Raw genomic sequence first — 16,294 nt, 5'->3', positions numbered from 1 at the left:
ATGTACTACTTTGGGGCGACCTGGAGCGACCTGCATTGACTTCAATGATATGAAGTCCGTGCACGTCTCTCCGCGCGCACCGCGACTTCACAGGTTGCCCCGGCAAGTCGGGTCGCCTGTATGTGAACCGGCTCTAAAAGCGTGACATGTGAGCTATCTATTTATTCGGTGTAGTGCAGTGCCATCTTAAGAGCATTAAAGGGCCCTGGGCAATGTAGCGCACTGGGGCCCCTGCCGACACAATCACCCATGAGAATAAAAATGCAAATAATCGATAAGGCGATATTTATTGGTACAGCAGTGCCAGGCTAATGACAGCTTACAAGTTAGGGGGCTGGGTCCGGTGAACACACACACGCATGGGAGTCAGACTCGACTGTCCTGTATTTGCCTGTTCCCATGGTGGCAGACAGGCATTCCTGCAGTTGTGGGCTCCCCCTCCACGGCCCAGGTGGCCTGAAAGCAGCGCAGGGCCGACAGGCGCTTGCCATCTGCTAAGTTCGGCAGCGGGATGAACACGGAAATTAGGACTAATGCTTGGCTGGAGCTGGGTCGCTGGGCAGGTTGGGCCCCCCAGGCAAGTGGGACCCCCGGGCAACTGCCCAGTGTGCCCATTTGGTAAGATGGCCCTGGTGTAGCGCCATCTTTTATATTTTACCAAAAAATGGTTATTACATTGTGTTTGTGTGCATTAAAATGTATTTTTTCCAAAAGATGTCAAAAAACGGCTACGCAAATACCATGTGACAAAAAAATTGCAAAACCTGTCATTTTTTTCCTCTAGCTGCTAGCACCTCTGCTAAAAAAAAGTGTGTGTGTGTGTGTGTGTGTATATATATATAGTGTTGGGGGGTTCTAAGTAATTTTCTAGCAAATAATACTGTAAACAAAAAGTGTCAGCAAAAGGCCTGGTCTTAAAACAGCTCCTGAAAGTGCTTTGTAATTATTCATTAACACAGAAATGAGTGGAATTTTCAGTAGCACTCCTAATTGCCTTCCCTTATCTGTCTTTCTCTTGATTCATTTGGCTGAAATCCCTTCACGCCTGTCTAGATTCCACCCAGTTCCCAAGAAACCTAACTGCGAGGAGAGGATTGCCCAACAGTGCGCAGTTCTGGTACTTGCTCACATACACCTTAGCAACGGCATCATGTGACCGCTATCTCGAGAGAACGTGACGTCACTACCTGACTGGCTGATAGAAGTGCTGAGTTCTGTGGAGATCAGCAGGGTTGTGGTTGTCACTGATCGTCGGAGACGGAGAGAGAAGTAAGTAATAGAACACACGGCGTTATGTTATTGCTATCCTGTGATTTGGAGGTTCGCTATTAATGAGTTATTGGCGCCGGTGTTAAATGGTGTCTGTAGTACTATTTCTTGTATGTTTTCTAGTAGAAGGCGAGCCGTGGTTTGGGGAAGTGAGTGGGGTCCTGACTGAGTTGTGTATAAGGTCCTCAGTGTCTGCCTGTCGGTGCTGATTCCCATAGACAGTGCACTGTGTGGGGGGAGTTGGCCGCAGAGCCTACATAAGGCATTGGTGCCATCCCCTCTGTCACCGGATTTAATTATAGCCTGTTTGCAGGCTTCATTCCAGACCGCTGTATTTGCAAGGCAAATGTATGTAAATGTTTGTTTTGTCATCCAGTCGGCATGCCATGGTGCTATTTATCATTTTTTGTTTCTGTTAGTATTAAGCACACACCTCTTCTTCTATTGCCGCATAACTTCTAACACACCTGTTCTACTAAACCACTGTGACACACATTGGTAAGTTCTAATGGGGATTTCCAGAATTTCTGACTGAATTTACCAGGGTGTATCTAGTAGATCTTATCTTTAGTTCTTAGGTTTTCTGGAATATGAATATGACCGCTTGTCACTTAGAGACTGAAGGTCATATTTTTTTTTTTTTTTTCTCTCCGGCTCCTTGAAGGACGTGGCACACATATATTGGAGATCTTACCTTTGTGATATAGTGCCACCTGCAGGACACCAGGCACAAAAGCACAGCCTAGGAGTTGCCCCTGCTGGTGGCTAAACCCATCCCCTATCTGTTAGAGCAGTGTTTCCCAACTCTGGTCCTCAGGGCACACTAAGGCCCCTTTCACACAGGCGGACCGTTCAGATCTGCCTGTCAAATTTTTTTGGCGGATCTGAGCGGGACCACCATGCATTCCTATGGGGCATCGGATGTCAGCGGAGACATGTCCGCTGACATCTGATCCGCCAAATCTGGACGGATGGAAACCCTATTTTCCATCTGTCCAGCGGATCAGATGGGATCGGATAAGAATGGACAAACGGTCCGTTCCCATCCAATTTCCCCCATAGAGATGCATGGGGAACTGACAGCTGTGTCTCTGCACACAGCGCGGAGAACAGCTGTCTTCCTCCTGATCCCCAGCTGAGAAAAACGGACTCCGTCCGACGGATTCCGTTTATCTCAGCGGGGGATCGAGCCGCCGATCCCCCGCTGAGCAGGAGGATGACAGCTGTTCTCCGCGCTGTGTGCGGAGACACAGCTGTCAGTTCCCCATGCATCTCTATGGGGGAAATCGGATGGGAACGGACCGTCAGTCCGTTCTCATCCGATCCGCTGGATTTGACGGATCGGATCAGATGTCAGCGGACATGTCTCCGCTGACATTCGATCCCCCATAGGAATGCATGGGGGGACCGTTCAGATCCGCCAAAAAAACGGACAGGCGGATCTGAACGGTCCGCCTGTGTGAAAGGGGCCTAAGGCCCCTTTCACACATACGGTCCGTTCAGTTCATCAGTTCAGTCACGTCAAATGTATCAGTTTTTCGTCAGTTTGTTATCAGTTTTTCGTCAGTTTTTCGTCAGTTATCCGTTTTTCATCCGATCCGTTTTTTTTGACGGATGAAAAATAGGGCATTCATCCGTTCAAAAAAACAGACATTGACGGAAGCGGATGAAAACAGATGTTAACTGATGATCATCCGTTGTCATCCGTTTTTACATAGATACATTGATGTCCGTTTTTCATTCGTCAACGGATGGATGAAAAACGGACAGCATGTGTGAAAGGGGTCTAACAGGCCGGGTTTGCAAGAAAACTGAAATACATCACAGGTGATATCATTTGCTGCTCAGTGATTGCAGTATTCTTGTCCCCTCAAGGTAATACTTAAAATCTGACCTGTTAGTGTACCCTGAGGACCAGAGTTGAGAAACCCTGTGCTAGAGCAGTGGTTCCCAACCAAAGACCTCAAAGGGATTGTAAAGTCAGAAGGTTTTTTTTATCTTAATCCATTCTATGCATTGGGATAAAAAAAAAAACCTTCTGTGTACAGCACAATATTGGGAATTGCTTATATCTTTTGTACATTTGTGAGTGGCATTTCAAGTGTTTGTTTATTCAATAACATTTGTAAACGGAATTATGCTATGTGACATAATTTTACCCTTACATGAGCATCACCACCTAAAGGTTGGAGGAGGAGAATACTAGTCTCAGACCCTGACATAGGATGTACAAAATGTCGGCCGATATGTTGTGACTAATATATCGGTATCAGCCCTGAAAAAACCATATCGATCTATCCCTACTCAGTGACTATCACCATTAGACACTGGCGGAAAAAACCTGAGGTGCTTTCTGTGTGGGAGGGGTTATATAGGGGGGCATCAATTCTAATTGGTTGCCAGTGTCCTTCACCTAAAGGTGGCTATATAACCAATACGTTATGATTTATGGCTCTGTGTCCCATGATGTACGAAAAGGAAAGCCTTTACAGGTTACCACTTTAGATTTACAGAGGAGGTCTACTGCTAACATTATTGCCCTTTATCTGACACTCGCAGTGATACCTCATATGCATAGTGCCGTTTACATACAACATGAGCCTGCTGCTTGTGTTTGCCTTTGCGCGCAAATATGGGGCGAGAAAACTGTAGGGGGGAGGGGGGTGGGATTTCGCCTCCCACTGCTTGTAAAAGCAGTTTAGCAACTAATTGGAAGCTAGGACTGCTTATACATGAAAGCCGATCACCAGCTCAAAAAAGCGATACCAAGATGATGCCTAAACCTGCAGGCGTTCATCTCACTATAACCACTTAAAGTCCAGCGGGGGATCAGTACGTCGCTGGTACATGTTGGGCATATATTGTATATCCTGAAAGAGAACCTAACAGATTCCTCCATTGATGTGGATCAAGAAATCCCTGCCAAGTAAAGTGAAAAAAAATGCAGAGACTTAGGGGTGATCCGTCCTCTGTCCACCCCAGCCCCTATTCTTCGTCATATATGCCCCCCCTTTTTTTTTTTTTTTTTCTGCGGTGGTGAAATCCTCTCCTACAGGTAGGCTACAGCGTTGTAGTCCCCGATTTATATATGCTGAAAGCAAACCCTGTTGCTGTCAAAATAAATAGATCAGTACTCCAGCTGAACGGCATACCTGCAAAGCCAATAATGGTTAACCATAAAATAGAACAGTAAGAACAGAACTTTAACTTAAAGTGGAGTTCCACCCTATTTTTATACTTACCTCCATCTTCTCGCTCCGGGTCACCTGAAAAAGAAATGGATAATCGCATATTTTTTTTTTTTTTACTTACCTCGTAGCGAAGAAAATATACTTACCTTACTTCCTTCTTCCTCCTTCCTCGGCCGCGGCCCGTCGTCACTTCCTGGCTCTGCAATGATTCCTGGGAGCTGAACGTCATAGCTCCCAGGAATCATTGCGCCTGCACCGGCCCCGACGTCAGTTCCGGGTCGCGCGCGTCATCCCCTTCTAAACAGCTTCTGGGCATGCCCAGAAGCTGTGGAGGGGTGACGCGCGCGACCCGGAAGTGACGTCGGGGCCGGCGCAGAGCATCGTGGGACCACAGAAGGCGGAAGAAGACGCCGAAGAGGACGCGCTGGCTTCAAGCTGCCCACATCTGAGATGGCAGCGCTGGACAAGACGTTTGCAAGGTAAGTATTTCGTCTTGCAGGTAAGTGCAACCCGGGACAGATCAGAGGCTAGCCATTGTGGAATGCACTAGCCCTGACTGTCCCGGGGGTATTAAAAAAAAAAAAAAAAAATCCAGGGTGGAACTCCGCTTTAACAAAATTACATCTATTTTTGACTTTTTTTTTTATTAAATTTTTTTTTTTCTTTTTTTTGTAACTATAAATAACTTTAAGGCTCCATGCACACAGGGTGTCATAAAAACGAGCTCCAAAGCTGTTTCTTGACGCCAGGAAAAAGCAGCTGTAAAAACGTGCTTTTAGTAGCTTTTTCCATTTGCGTTATTGTACGTTTGGCCACGTAGCTTTTAGCAGCGTTTTTTCTGCCTCCATTCAAAATCAATGGTTCCCTATGTGAGCCTATTGATTTGAATGGAAGTCGCACCGCAAGTCGGATCAGGATGATCCGTCTTGCGGTGTGACTTGCGCTGTGAGAATCTTGAGGGGGAACTCCACGCCAAAATGGGGAAAAAAACGGCGTTGGGTTCCCCCCAGGTTCCAAACCAGGCCCTTTGGGTCTGGTATGGAATTTGAGGGTAGCCCCATGCCAAAAAAAACGGCGTGGGGTCCCCCCCAAAATCCATACCAGACCCTTATCCGAGCATGCAGGCCAGGAAAGGGGAGGGGACGAGCGAGCGGCCCCACCCCCCCCCCCTGGACCATACCAGGCCACACGCCCTCAACATGGGGGGGGGGGGGGGTGTGTACCCCCCACCTCAAAGCACCTTGCCCCCATGTTGATGAGGACAAGGGCCTCATCCCCACAACCCTGGCCAGTGGTTGTGGGGGTCTGCGGGCAGGGGGCTCATCAGAATCTGGAAGCCCCCTTTAACAAGGGTGGCCCCCACAGATCCCGGACCCCCTCCCTATGTGAATGGGTATGGGGTACATTGCTCCCGCGCGGTCACGGACCCCCCCCCCCCCCCGCGCGTGTGACCCGATGTCCGCCGCTCACTCTGCGATCGGCGGGGGAGAGGGAGAAAGTCGGGCAGCTTGTGTAAACAAGCTGCCTGTCATTCTCCCCTGTGTAGAAACACCGATCATACGATTCTACTATGTAGGACCGTTGATCAGTGTAACTACAGCTCAACAGACAGCCAATCACAGTTAGAATCACTCCCCTAGGGACACACACAGCCACTCCCTTTCAAATAAAGTTAACCCCTTCACTGCCAGTGTATTTTTACAGTAACGTGCATATATATAGCACTGATTACTGTAGAAATGTCACTGGTAACCCCAAAAGTGTCAAAAATGTCAGTCAAGGGTCCGATCTGTCCGCCGCAATGTCGCAGTACCGGAAAAAAAATCGCAGATCGCCGCCATTACGCGTTAAAAAAAACAACAAAAATCTTTCCCTTTGTTAGTAAACGCAAAAACTTTTGCGCAAACCAATCAATATACGCTTTTTGCGATTTTTTTTTTTTTTTTTTTTTTTTTTTTTTTTTTTACAAAACATAGGTAGCGTAAAACAAATTGGCCGAAAATGTTAAAAAATTTTGATTTTTACTTTTTTTTTTTTTTTGGGGAATTTCATATAAAAAAATGTGAAAAATATTGTTATTTTTGAAAAATTGACGCACTTTTTTGTTTATAGCGCGTGATCAAAAAATCGCACAGGTGATCAAATACCACCAAAAGAAAGCTCTGTTTGTGGGAAAAAAAGGACGTCAAATTCGTTTAGGTACAGCGTCGCACGACCGCGCAATTGTCCGTTAAAGTCACGCAGTGCCGAATCGCAAAATACCCCCTGGTCAGGAAGGGGGTAAAATCTTCCGGGGCTTAAGTGGTTAAACGGCCTCCCAGTAACAGACTCGCTGCGCGCTCCCGCGAGCGCGCATCTGGGAAAATCTGCGTCGGCCTGTGTCCCTTGGACACAGCCAATCACAGATCGTGGTGAATGGCCAATCACAGCGGCCATTTACCACATGATCGGACGTGGTATGAGATAATCTCTCATCGCCAGCTCTCCTTCCTCACACAGAGACTGCAGTGTGAGGAAGAGGAGAGCTGATCAGCGGTAAGGGGACACAGAGGAATGTAATCAGGGCACTGATCACCAGTGTCCTGATTACACAAGAGGGGAAAAAAATGCCATAACTGCCCACAGTGCCCACAATCAGTGCCCATAGTGCTGCCAGTCAGTGCCCATCAATGCCTGCTCATCTAGGCACTGATGGGCACTGACTAGCAGCACTGTGGGCACTGATGGTGCTGCCCCTCAGTGCCACCCCTCAGTGTCAATCAGTGCCACCCCTCAGTGTCAATCAGTGCCACCCCTCAGTGTCAATCAGTGCCACCCCTCAGTGTCAATCAGTGCCACCCCTCAGTGTCAATCAGTGCCACCCCTCAGTGTCAATCAGTGCCGCCTCACAGTGCCACCCCTCAGTGTCCATCAGTGCCGCCTCACAGTGCCACTTCTCTGTGCCCAGCAGTGCCACCTCACAGTGCCACTTCTCTGTGCCCAGCAGTGCCACCTCTCAGTGCCCAGCAGTGCCGCCTATCTCTGATCAGTCTTCTCCTTGTATGAGCTGAAAGTTTAGAGGGACGGCCAGGTCTTCGTAGATTTGCAGTGGTCTGATACTCCTTCCATTTCAATATTATCGCTTGCACAGTGCTCCTTGGGATGTTTAAAGCTTGGGAAATCTTTTTGTATCCAAATCCGGCTTTAAACTTCTCCACAACAGTATCTCGGACCTGCCTGGTGTGTTCCTTGTTCTTCATAAAGCTCTCTGCGCTTTAAACGGACCCCTGAGACTATCACAGTGCAGGTGCATTAAAACGGAGACTTGATTACACACAGGTGGATTCTATTTATCATCATTAGTCATTTAGGTCAACATTGGATCATTCAGAGATCCTCACTGAACTTCTGGAGAGAGTTTGCTGCACTGAAAGTAAAGGGGCTGAATAATTTTGCATGGCCAATTTTTCAGTTTTTTTTATTTGGTAACAAAGTTTGAAATATCCAATAAATTTCATTCCACTTCATGATTGTGTCCCACTTGTTGATTCTTCACAAAAAATTACAGTTTTATATCTTTATGTTTGAATCCTGAAATGTGGCAAAAGGTCGCAAAGTTCAAGGGGGCCGAATACTTTCGCAAGGCACTGTATATACTCTAGACACTCTAACTCTCTAAGATGCTCTTTTTATACCCAGTCATGTTACTGACCTATTAGCAATCCACCTAATTGGTTGCAAAATGCTCTTCCAGCTCTTCCTTGTTAGTGCCACTTATTTTGACAATTGTTTTTGAAACCTGCTGCTGCCATCAATTTCAAAATGTAGCTTTTTTGTTTAGGGCTCATAAGCACATAGTTTTCTATGCTGCTTTGAGTGGCCTGGCTTTTTTTTTTTTTTTTGCTTTTAAATGCCTCACTTGACTCGTGTAAACATGCATTTTAATACTAGGCGCTTCAAGTGCTTGAGCGGTAGTTCATTTTAAGGACCAGAATTCTGGCGAAAGAAATAATTAATGCCCAAGCTCTTGATACCCCTAAATGCATATAGACGCATCAAGCTGTTTTTTTTTTTTTTTTTCTGCGCTATGTGTGTGTGAGAGATTAGCGAACGCCCTGTGTGCATGGGTTGTAAAAATGGTACATTTTCTTATTTTAAACATTTGATATGTTTTCTATTGCGAATACAATATGGGTTTATGAGATTTTGCAAATCATTGCATTCTGTTTTTATTCAGATTTTACACAGCATCCCAGATTTTTTAGGAATTGGGGTTGTATCTGATTGCTCTAAGTTCATGGTGTGTGTGTTGTATTTGGAGTGAAATGAAAATTGGGGTAGGCCACAGCCCTTCACTACCTGGCTTTAAGCCCACTTTTAGAGTTTGTGCACTGCAGTGAGAGCACAATAGGACAACAAAGGGGAGAGAAGCAGCCACACAGGAGATTAAAACCTGGTACACATTAGCTGAATATTCGCTAGTAACGGCATGTTTAACAGAAACCAGCTGACATTCGGCCCATGTGTACATCAGCCTTTCTGACAGGAGTCGGACTAACAAGGATCCAGATGACATTCTTGAAGTCTGGGTGCTTAACTGGCCTGCCTGCAGCCTGGACCTTTCACCAACATCAAAATGGCAGTAGTTAGTAAATCCTAAAATGTATCCTCTCTCACTTTAAAATGGTATGAAAGACAAAAAATTACCTTTTTTTTTTTATTTTTATTTTTTTTTTTATTTTTTTTTTTTATGCATTCCCTTCATTAAAGTTTAAAATGTCTTGGTAGCAACGCCCCCTTACCCTCCCAAATACTTCACTCACTTGATCCAGCTTGTCTTTAGTGGCTTTCTCCTGCCTTTCTGCATACACACAACAGAGGCAAGACCCAAAGGCTAAAATTCTGTGAGCAGAGAGCAGGGGGTGGAGCAATGTATATTTACACACACAGCCCAGCTCAGAATTAATCACTCTTAAGTGGAGGAGCTATACGCACTGTCTGGGTACCCCAGTGCATTTCCTGGCTATAAACATTGTTTCATGAAGGAAGATCTTGGTAAATTTATCCATGTCCCCGTCAGGGAAGATCCCCAGCAGGCATGGCTTAGGGTGGAGCGTTAAGGGGGACCCCCATCTCATTATGTAGAAACTGCACTATCTGTCACCACCAATATCCCTGTATCAGTGGGCATTGCCCCCAACAAGGACTTTTACTTTTTAGTAATATTTCTTCTTCAAAGGATAAGCTCACCTTTTTTGTAACATGTTACACCCATATCCAGGGTGTTGCACTTTACGCCCGTATTCAGGGCATTTCATGTTACTGTTGCCGAAGCCCCCACACCCCTCCTACCCCCCCGTTGTGACAGCGAGTGGGGAATCTTCTTCCCACACCTGCTGTCACAATTGAAAAAAAAAATGCAGCTGTTCAGGGCTCCACCCATCCGGCTGCATCATTCATTCACAGAGTTCTGTGAATGGGAGAATTAAAAGTATGAACAGCCTTAGCGGCTGTTGGTTTGTAGTTCTCAATGAATTAGCAGTGTGTTGTTGAGTGCTCTAGGTAGTTCATTAATGCTTCCTGCCAGTGTGTAAGGGCTCTTTCACACGGGCGGTCCGATCAGATCCGCCTGTCAGTTTTTTAGGCGGATCTGATCGGATGCCCCATTCAGCCCTATGGAGCAGTGGATGTCAGCGGTGACATGTCCGCTGCCATCTGCATCCGATCCTGTCTGTGAAATCCGGACGGATGGAAACCCTATTTTCCATCCGTCCTGGGGATCGGATGGGATCGGATGGGATCGGATGAGAGCGGACAGGCGGTCCGCTCTCATCCGATTCCCCATAGAGAGCAGCTGGGGCTGTGACACCTCCCTCTTTGCACTGCAAGTGGAGACAGAGCTGTCATCCACCGGATCAGCAGGGATCGCGGATCAATCCCCGCTGAGCAGCACGGATCCGCCTACGGAGGCGGACCGTGTGAAAGAGCCCTAACTGGCTGCCTGTACGAGGTAGGAGTAGACAAAAAACTGAAGATTGTGTTGCATTTACATTATTCCTTGTTCATTTAAGTGTGTATAGTACTTGTGACTATGGAGCAGCTGACTTTTATGATGTCATGTGAAACTCAAGTTTTAGTTCCCGGACGCCAATGTATATGCGTTATTCTCTCATGTCTTCTCATAAGACAAAGTTGAGCAATATCCTGAATGCAGTGTTTGTGGATGGAGACATTTTAGTGGTGGTGGCGAAAAAGAAAAGTTAAAAAGACTAAGGAATGGTTTAATTCTGCTATTGACAAGTTGCCATGCAGCTTACAGACACCTGTCATTATGTTACTTTAATTTAAAAGCAATTTAAACTACTTGCCTACTGGGCACCTAAACCCCACTTTCTGCCCTGGCCAATTTTTCATCGCTGCTGCACTTTGAATGACAATTGCGTGGTCATGCAACATTGTTCCCAAATTAAATATTTATTTTTTTTTTAACACAAATAGAGCTTTCTTTTGTTGGTATTAAATCCCCAATGGGGTTTTTATTTTTTACTAAACAAACAAAAAAAGACCAAAAATTTAGAAAAAAAACAATTTTCATAGTTTATTGCAACCGGGTAATTTTTCTCCTTCATTGATGTGCACTGATGAGGCTGCACTAATGGGCACTGATAAGGCTGCGCTGGTGGGCACTGATAGGGGGCACTGATGGGTGGCACTGATAGGGAGCACTAATAGGTGGCAATGATAGATGACACTGATGGACAGCACTGATGATGAGGCACTGATTGGCAGTACTGATCGGCACTGATAGGGACATCTGTTTGGGACTGATGTCCCTCTGACAGAAGCTGGTGATCTTTTTTTTTTTTTTCTCCCACTGTTAGCGTGAGGGAAAGAAAAGCCGATTACCGGCTCTGTTTACATCAAGTGATCAGCTGTCATTGGCTGACAGCTGATCACATGGTTAGGGTGGACAAGTCTCGTGGACTCATTGATCAGAGTGAGCCGCGAGCTCGTGGACCCCCTCCCGGCAATTTAGGCCCCCGCTGTTGCCCTCTTATGGCTACAGCGCAGGCAGGAGAAGTTTAACATTAGTCAGAAAATTAAGCCTTGATCGATCACTTCAGGCTGGCTCCTTTTGCAGCTATAGCTATGTAAATTATTGAAAATAAGTATCTATACTGTTTAACATATTCACTGTATCAATGTGCTCTCGGCACTGTGCCTAAAATCAGAGCCGCTAAAGGGTGATCAGGTGACGGCTTTAAGCGCTGTACTTTTCAGCTTTTAGCACTATTGCATTTTGAATGACAATTGCACATTCATGCAACACTGTACCTAAACCAAATTTATGTTTTTTTCCCCCCACAAATAGAGCTTTCTTTTGGTGGTATTTGATCACCGCAAGGTTTTTTCTTTTTTGGTAAACAAATAAAAAAAGACCGAAAAGTTTGGAAAAAAAATTGTTATAAAATCCTGTAAATAAGTTTTTTTTTTTTTTTTTTTTGTCCCCTGCACTGATGAGGCCGCACTGACAGGCACTAATGGGGTGGCACTGATGGGCACCGATAGGGGCACTGGTGGGTGGCACTGATAAGGAGGGCACCACTGGCAGGCTCCCTGAGCCTTGATTGCCATCCCTGGTGGCCATGGTAGGCATCCCTGGTGGCTCTAGGGGCACCTCCCCAGGGTCTGCACTGGTAATCAGGGACAGGGTCTGTGCGAGGAGAAGAAGAGATCAAAGCCGTTAAAACGGCTGTATTTACATTACATGACGGCTGTGATTGGACACAGCCGTCATGTGATCAGGAGGGCCAGTCACAGGGCCCTCCTGCCAAAACTTGTTGCTATGTGTCCGAGGGACACAGGCACATTGAGATTGCGCGTGCCCGCGGCGGGGAGATCTCGCTCCTTCTGCAGGACGTTCGGGAACGTCCGATCAGAAGGAAGAGACTCCCACCCGGCCGTATATGTACAGTGGCCAGGTGGGAGGTGGTTAAAGCATCAGATCAAACCAAGATCAGTTTGATGCAATACTTTCCCAAGCCAATAATGGTTTGTTTACATCCTGGTGAAGCCAGAGGTGACAAAATACTCATCGCTTCCAGTTTCATAGTTACAGTATCTCATAAAAGTGAGTACACCCCTCACATTTTTGTAAATATTTTATTATATCTTTTCATGTGACAACACTGAAGAAATAACACTTTACTACAATGTAAAGTAGCGAGTGTACAGCTTGTACTTTATATTTTCTGTCCCCTCAATATAACTCAACACATAGCCAATAATATCTAAACCGCCGGCAACAAAAGTGAGTACACTCCCAAGTGAAAATGTCCAAATTTGACCCAATAAGCCATTTTCCCTCCCACATTACCCGTTAGTGTTACAAGGTCTCAGGTGTGAATGAACAGCAGGTGTGTTAAATATCGTGTTAGCGCTCTCACTCTCTCATACTGGTCACTGGAAGTTCAACATGGCACCTCATGGCAAAGAACTTTCTGAGGATTTGAAAAAAGAATTGTTGCTCTATATAAAGATGGCCTAGGCTATAAGAAGATTGCCAAGACCCTGAAACTGAGCTTCAGCATGGCGGCCACGGCCATAAAGCAGTTTAACAGGACAGGTTGCACTCAGAGCAAGCCTCGGTCAACCAAAGAAGTCAAGTGCACATGCTCAGTGTCCTATCCAGAGGTTGTCTTTGGGAAATAGATGTATGAGTGCTGCCAGCATTGCTGCAGAGGATGAAGGGGCGGGGGGTCAGCCTGTCAGTGCTCAGACCATATGCCGCACACTGCATCAAATTGGTCTGCATTGCTGTCGTCCCAGAAGGAAGCCTCTTCTAAATATGATGCACAAGAAAGCCTGCAAACAGTTTGCTGAAGACAATGAGACTAAGGACATGGATTACTGGAACCATATCCTGTGGTGGTAGTGAACAAGCACGTAGCAGTCCTGTGAAACGCGTCTACTGTCCTACCCTGCTATACCTTGTACCACTTGAATAAAGGAACTTTTTTTCTTTATTAGATTCCATGGTGGTGTGCGACCATTTTCTTTATTTTTATTGAATTTAGCAAACAAACATACAAATAAACCAACAGTACAAACCTTCTTAGCAAAGAAGGAAAACGGACATTATACAGTTAAGCAGTACCATGAACACTGGTGCTCCCCGGTCAACCCCCCCCCCAAGACATACAGTATATGAAGAATAACAGCAGCACATAATAGGCAATAAACATAGGTCAATGAAAAATAAAGTATATACAGAACGCCAGCAGTGGTCCCTCATGGAGCAGCAGAGATGGGATCCAGTGCCAGTGAAGTTGGAGGATGCAAGGTGAGTGGACTGAATATCCAACCATGCCATATTTTATCAAACAAGTGTGGGCGACCTCTCAATTTAAAGGTGAGTTTATAAAGGGGGAGACAATTGTTAACTAACTGAAGCCAAACGTTAACCGTGGGCCCCGCAGAACCCTTCCAGCTCAGGACCATTTTCTTCTTTAATGCTTCTGGTGGCGAGCCGAGGTTCAGCACCCACCTTGAATTGTGGACATTGACTAGCCTGAGCGGTGTTTTCTAACTTCACTGTGTTCTGATGAGACCAAGCTAAACTTATCTGGTTCAGATGGTGTAAAGTGTGTGTGGCGGAAACCAGGGGAGGAGTACAAAGACAAGCCTACAGTCAAGCATGGGAGTGTCATGGCCTGAGGCTGCATGAGTGCAGCCGGCACTGCGGAGCTACAGTTCAATGAGGAAACCATGAATGCCAACATGTACTGTTACATACTGAAGAAGAGCATGATCCCCCTCCTTTCAGAGCACAGGGCAGTATTTCAACATAACAAACCCAAACACACCTCCAAGATAACCACTGCCTTGCTCAAGAAGCTGAGGGTAAAGGTGATGGAGAGGTCAAGCATGTCTCCAGACTTAAACCCTATTGAGCATCTGTGGGGCAGTCTCAAATCGAAGGTGGAGGAGCGCAAGCTCTTGAACATCCTCCAGCTCCATGATGTCATCATGGAGGAGTGGAAGAGGACTCCAGTCGCAACCTGTGAAGCTCTGGTGAACTCCATGCCCAAGAAGGTTAGGGCAGTGCTGGAAAATAATGGTGGCCACACAAAATATTGACATTTTGGGCCCAAGTTGGACATTTGCAATTCGGAGTGTACTCCCTGTTGTTGCCAGCGGTTTAGACATTAATGGCTGTGTGTTGAATTATTTTGAGGGGACAGCAAATTTACACTGTTATAAAAGCTGTACACTCACTACTTTACATTGTAGTAAAGTGTAATTTCTTCAGTGCTGTCACATGAAAAGATATAATAAAATATTTACAAAAAATGTGAGGGGTGTATTCACTTTTGTGAGATACTGTAGGTAGTCAGGTTGAAAAAAAGAAAAGTCCATTTAGTTAAATAAAATGGGGGGGGGAAGAACCAAATAAAATGGGGGGGGAAGAACTATCATACAATCCCATATACACAATCCTATACCTACAGTTGATCCAGAGGAAGGCAAAAACCACAGCAAAGCATAATCTAATTTTCCTCAGCAAGGGAAAAAAAAATTGCTTCCTGATCCGGATTTCACGGACAGGATCGGATGCAGATGGCAGCGGACATGTCACCGCTGACATCCACTGCTCCATAGGGCTGAATGGGGCATCCGATCAGATCCGCCTAAAAAACTGACAGGCGGATCTGATCGGACCGCCCGTGTGAAAGAGCCCTTACACACTGGCAGGAAGCATTAATGAACTACCTAGAGCACTCAACAACACACTGCTAATTCATTGAGAACTACAAACCAACAGCCGCTAAGGCTGTTCATACTTTTAATTCTCCCATTCACAGAACTCTGTGAATGAATGATGCAGCCGGATGGGTGGAGCCCTGAACAGCTGCATTTTTTTTTTCAATTGTGACAGCAGGTGTGGGAAGAAGATTCCCCACTCGCTGTCACAATGGGGGGGGTAGGAGGGGAGTCCCCCCTTGACTTTTTACCTATTTTGTTACATTGCAGCCTTAGGTTAAATGTTTTGTTAATCTGAATATTATGTGATGGATCAGAACACTAGTCGAAGATGATGAAGTGAAATGAGAAAAATTATATACATAAAACTAGTTTTTAGAAATCGAAAACAGAAAATTGGCATGTGCGTATGTATTCACCCCCTTTGTTATGAAGACCATAAAAAACTCTGGTGCAACCAATTGCCTTCAGAAGTCACATAATTAGTGAAATGATGTCCACCTGTGTACAATCCAAGTGTCATATAATCTGTCATTACATATACACACCTTTTTTGAAATGCCCCAGAAGCTGCATCACCTAAGCAAGGGGGTCCTCTAACCAAACACCCCTCTCATGAAGACCAAGGAACTCTCCAAACAAGTAAGGGGACAATGTTGTTGAGAAGTACAAGTCGGGGTTAGGTTACAAAAAAAAAATATCCAAATCTTTGATGATTCCCCCAGGAGCACCATCAAATCTATCATAACCAAGTGGAAAGAACGTGGCACAACAGCAAACCTGCCAAGAGACAGCCACCCACCAAAACTCAGACCGGGCAAGGAGGGCATTAATCAGAAAGGCAGCACAGAGACCTAAGGTAACCCTGGAGGAGCCGCAGAGTTCCACAGCAGAGACTGGAGTATCTGTACATAGGATGACAATAAGCCGTACTCTCCATAGAGTTGGGCTTTATGGCAGAGTGGCCAGAAGAAAGCCATTACTTTCAGCAAAAAATAAAAATGGCACGTTTTGAGTTTGCAAAAATGCATGTGGGAGACTCCCAAAATGTATGGAGGAAGGTGCTCTTGTCTGATGAGACTAAAATTAAA

At 45.6% G+C, this 16,294-nt stretch overlaps 1 protein-coding gene across 1 annotated transcript in view; it reads left to right on the top strand.

Annotated features, from left to right (window-relative positions):
- Nucleotides 1–1,140: 1,140 nt before the first annotated feature.
- Nucleotides 1,141–16,294, top strand: part of CYSTM1 (cysteine rich transmembrane module containing 1) — a 232,290-nt gene continuing 217,136 nt past the window's right edge. The window contains exon 1 of the mRNA XM_082256623.1: nt 1,141–1,269. The gene's annotated coding sequence lies outside the window, so the exon portion shown is untranslated. The remainder of the gene's footprint in view (nt 1,270–16,294) is intronic.

This window comes from Pelophylax lessonae (assembly GCF_965119305.1).
Source record: "Pelophylax lessonae genome assembly, chromosome: 4".
NCBI lineage: Eukaryota > Metazoa > Chordata > Amphibia > Anura > Ranidae > Pelophylax > Pelophylax lessonae.
The sequence above is the reverse complement of the archived record's forward strand: the minus strand, read 5'-3'. Positions and strand labels throughout refer to the sequence as shown.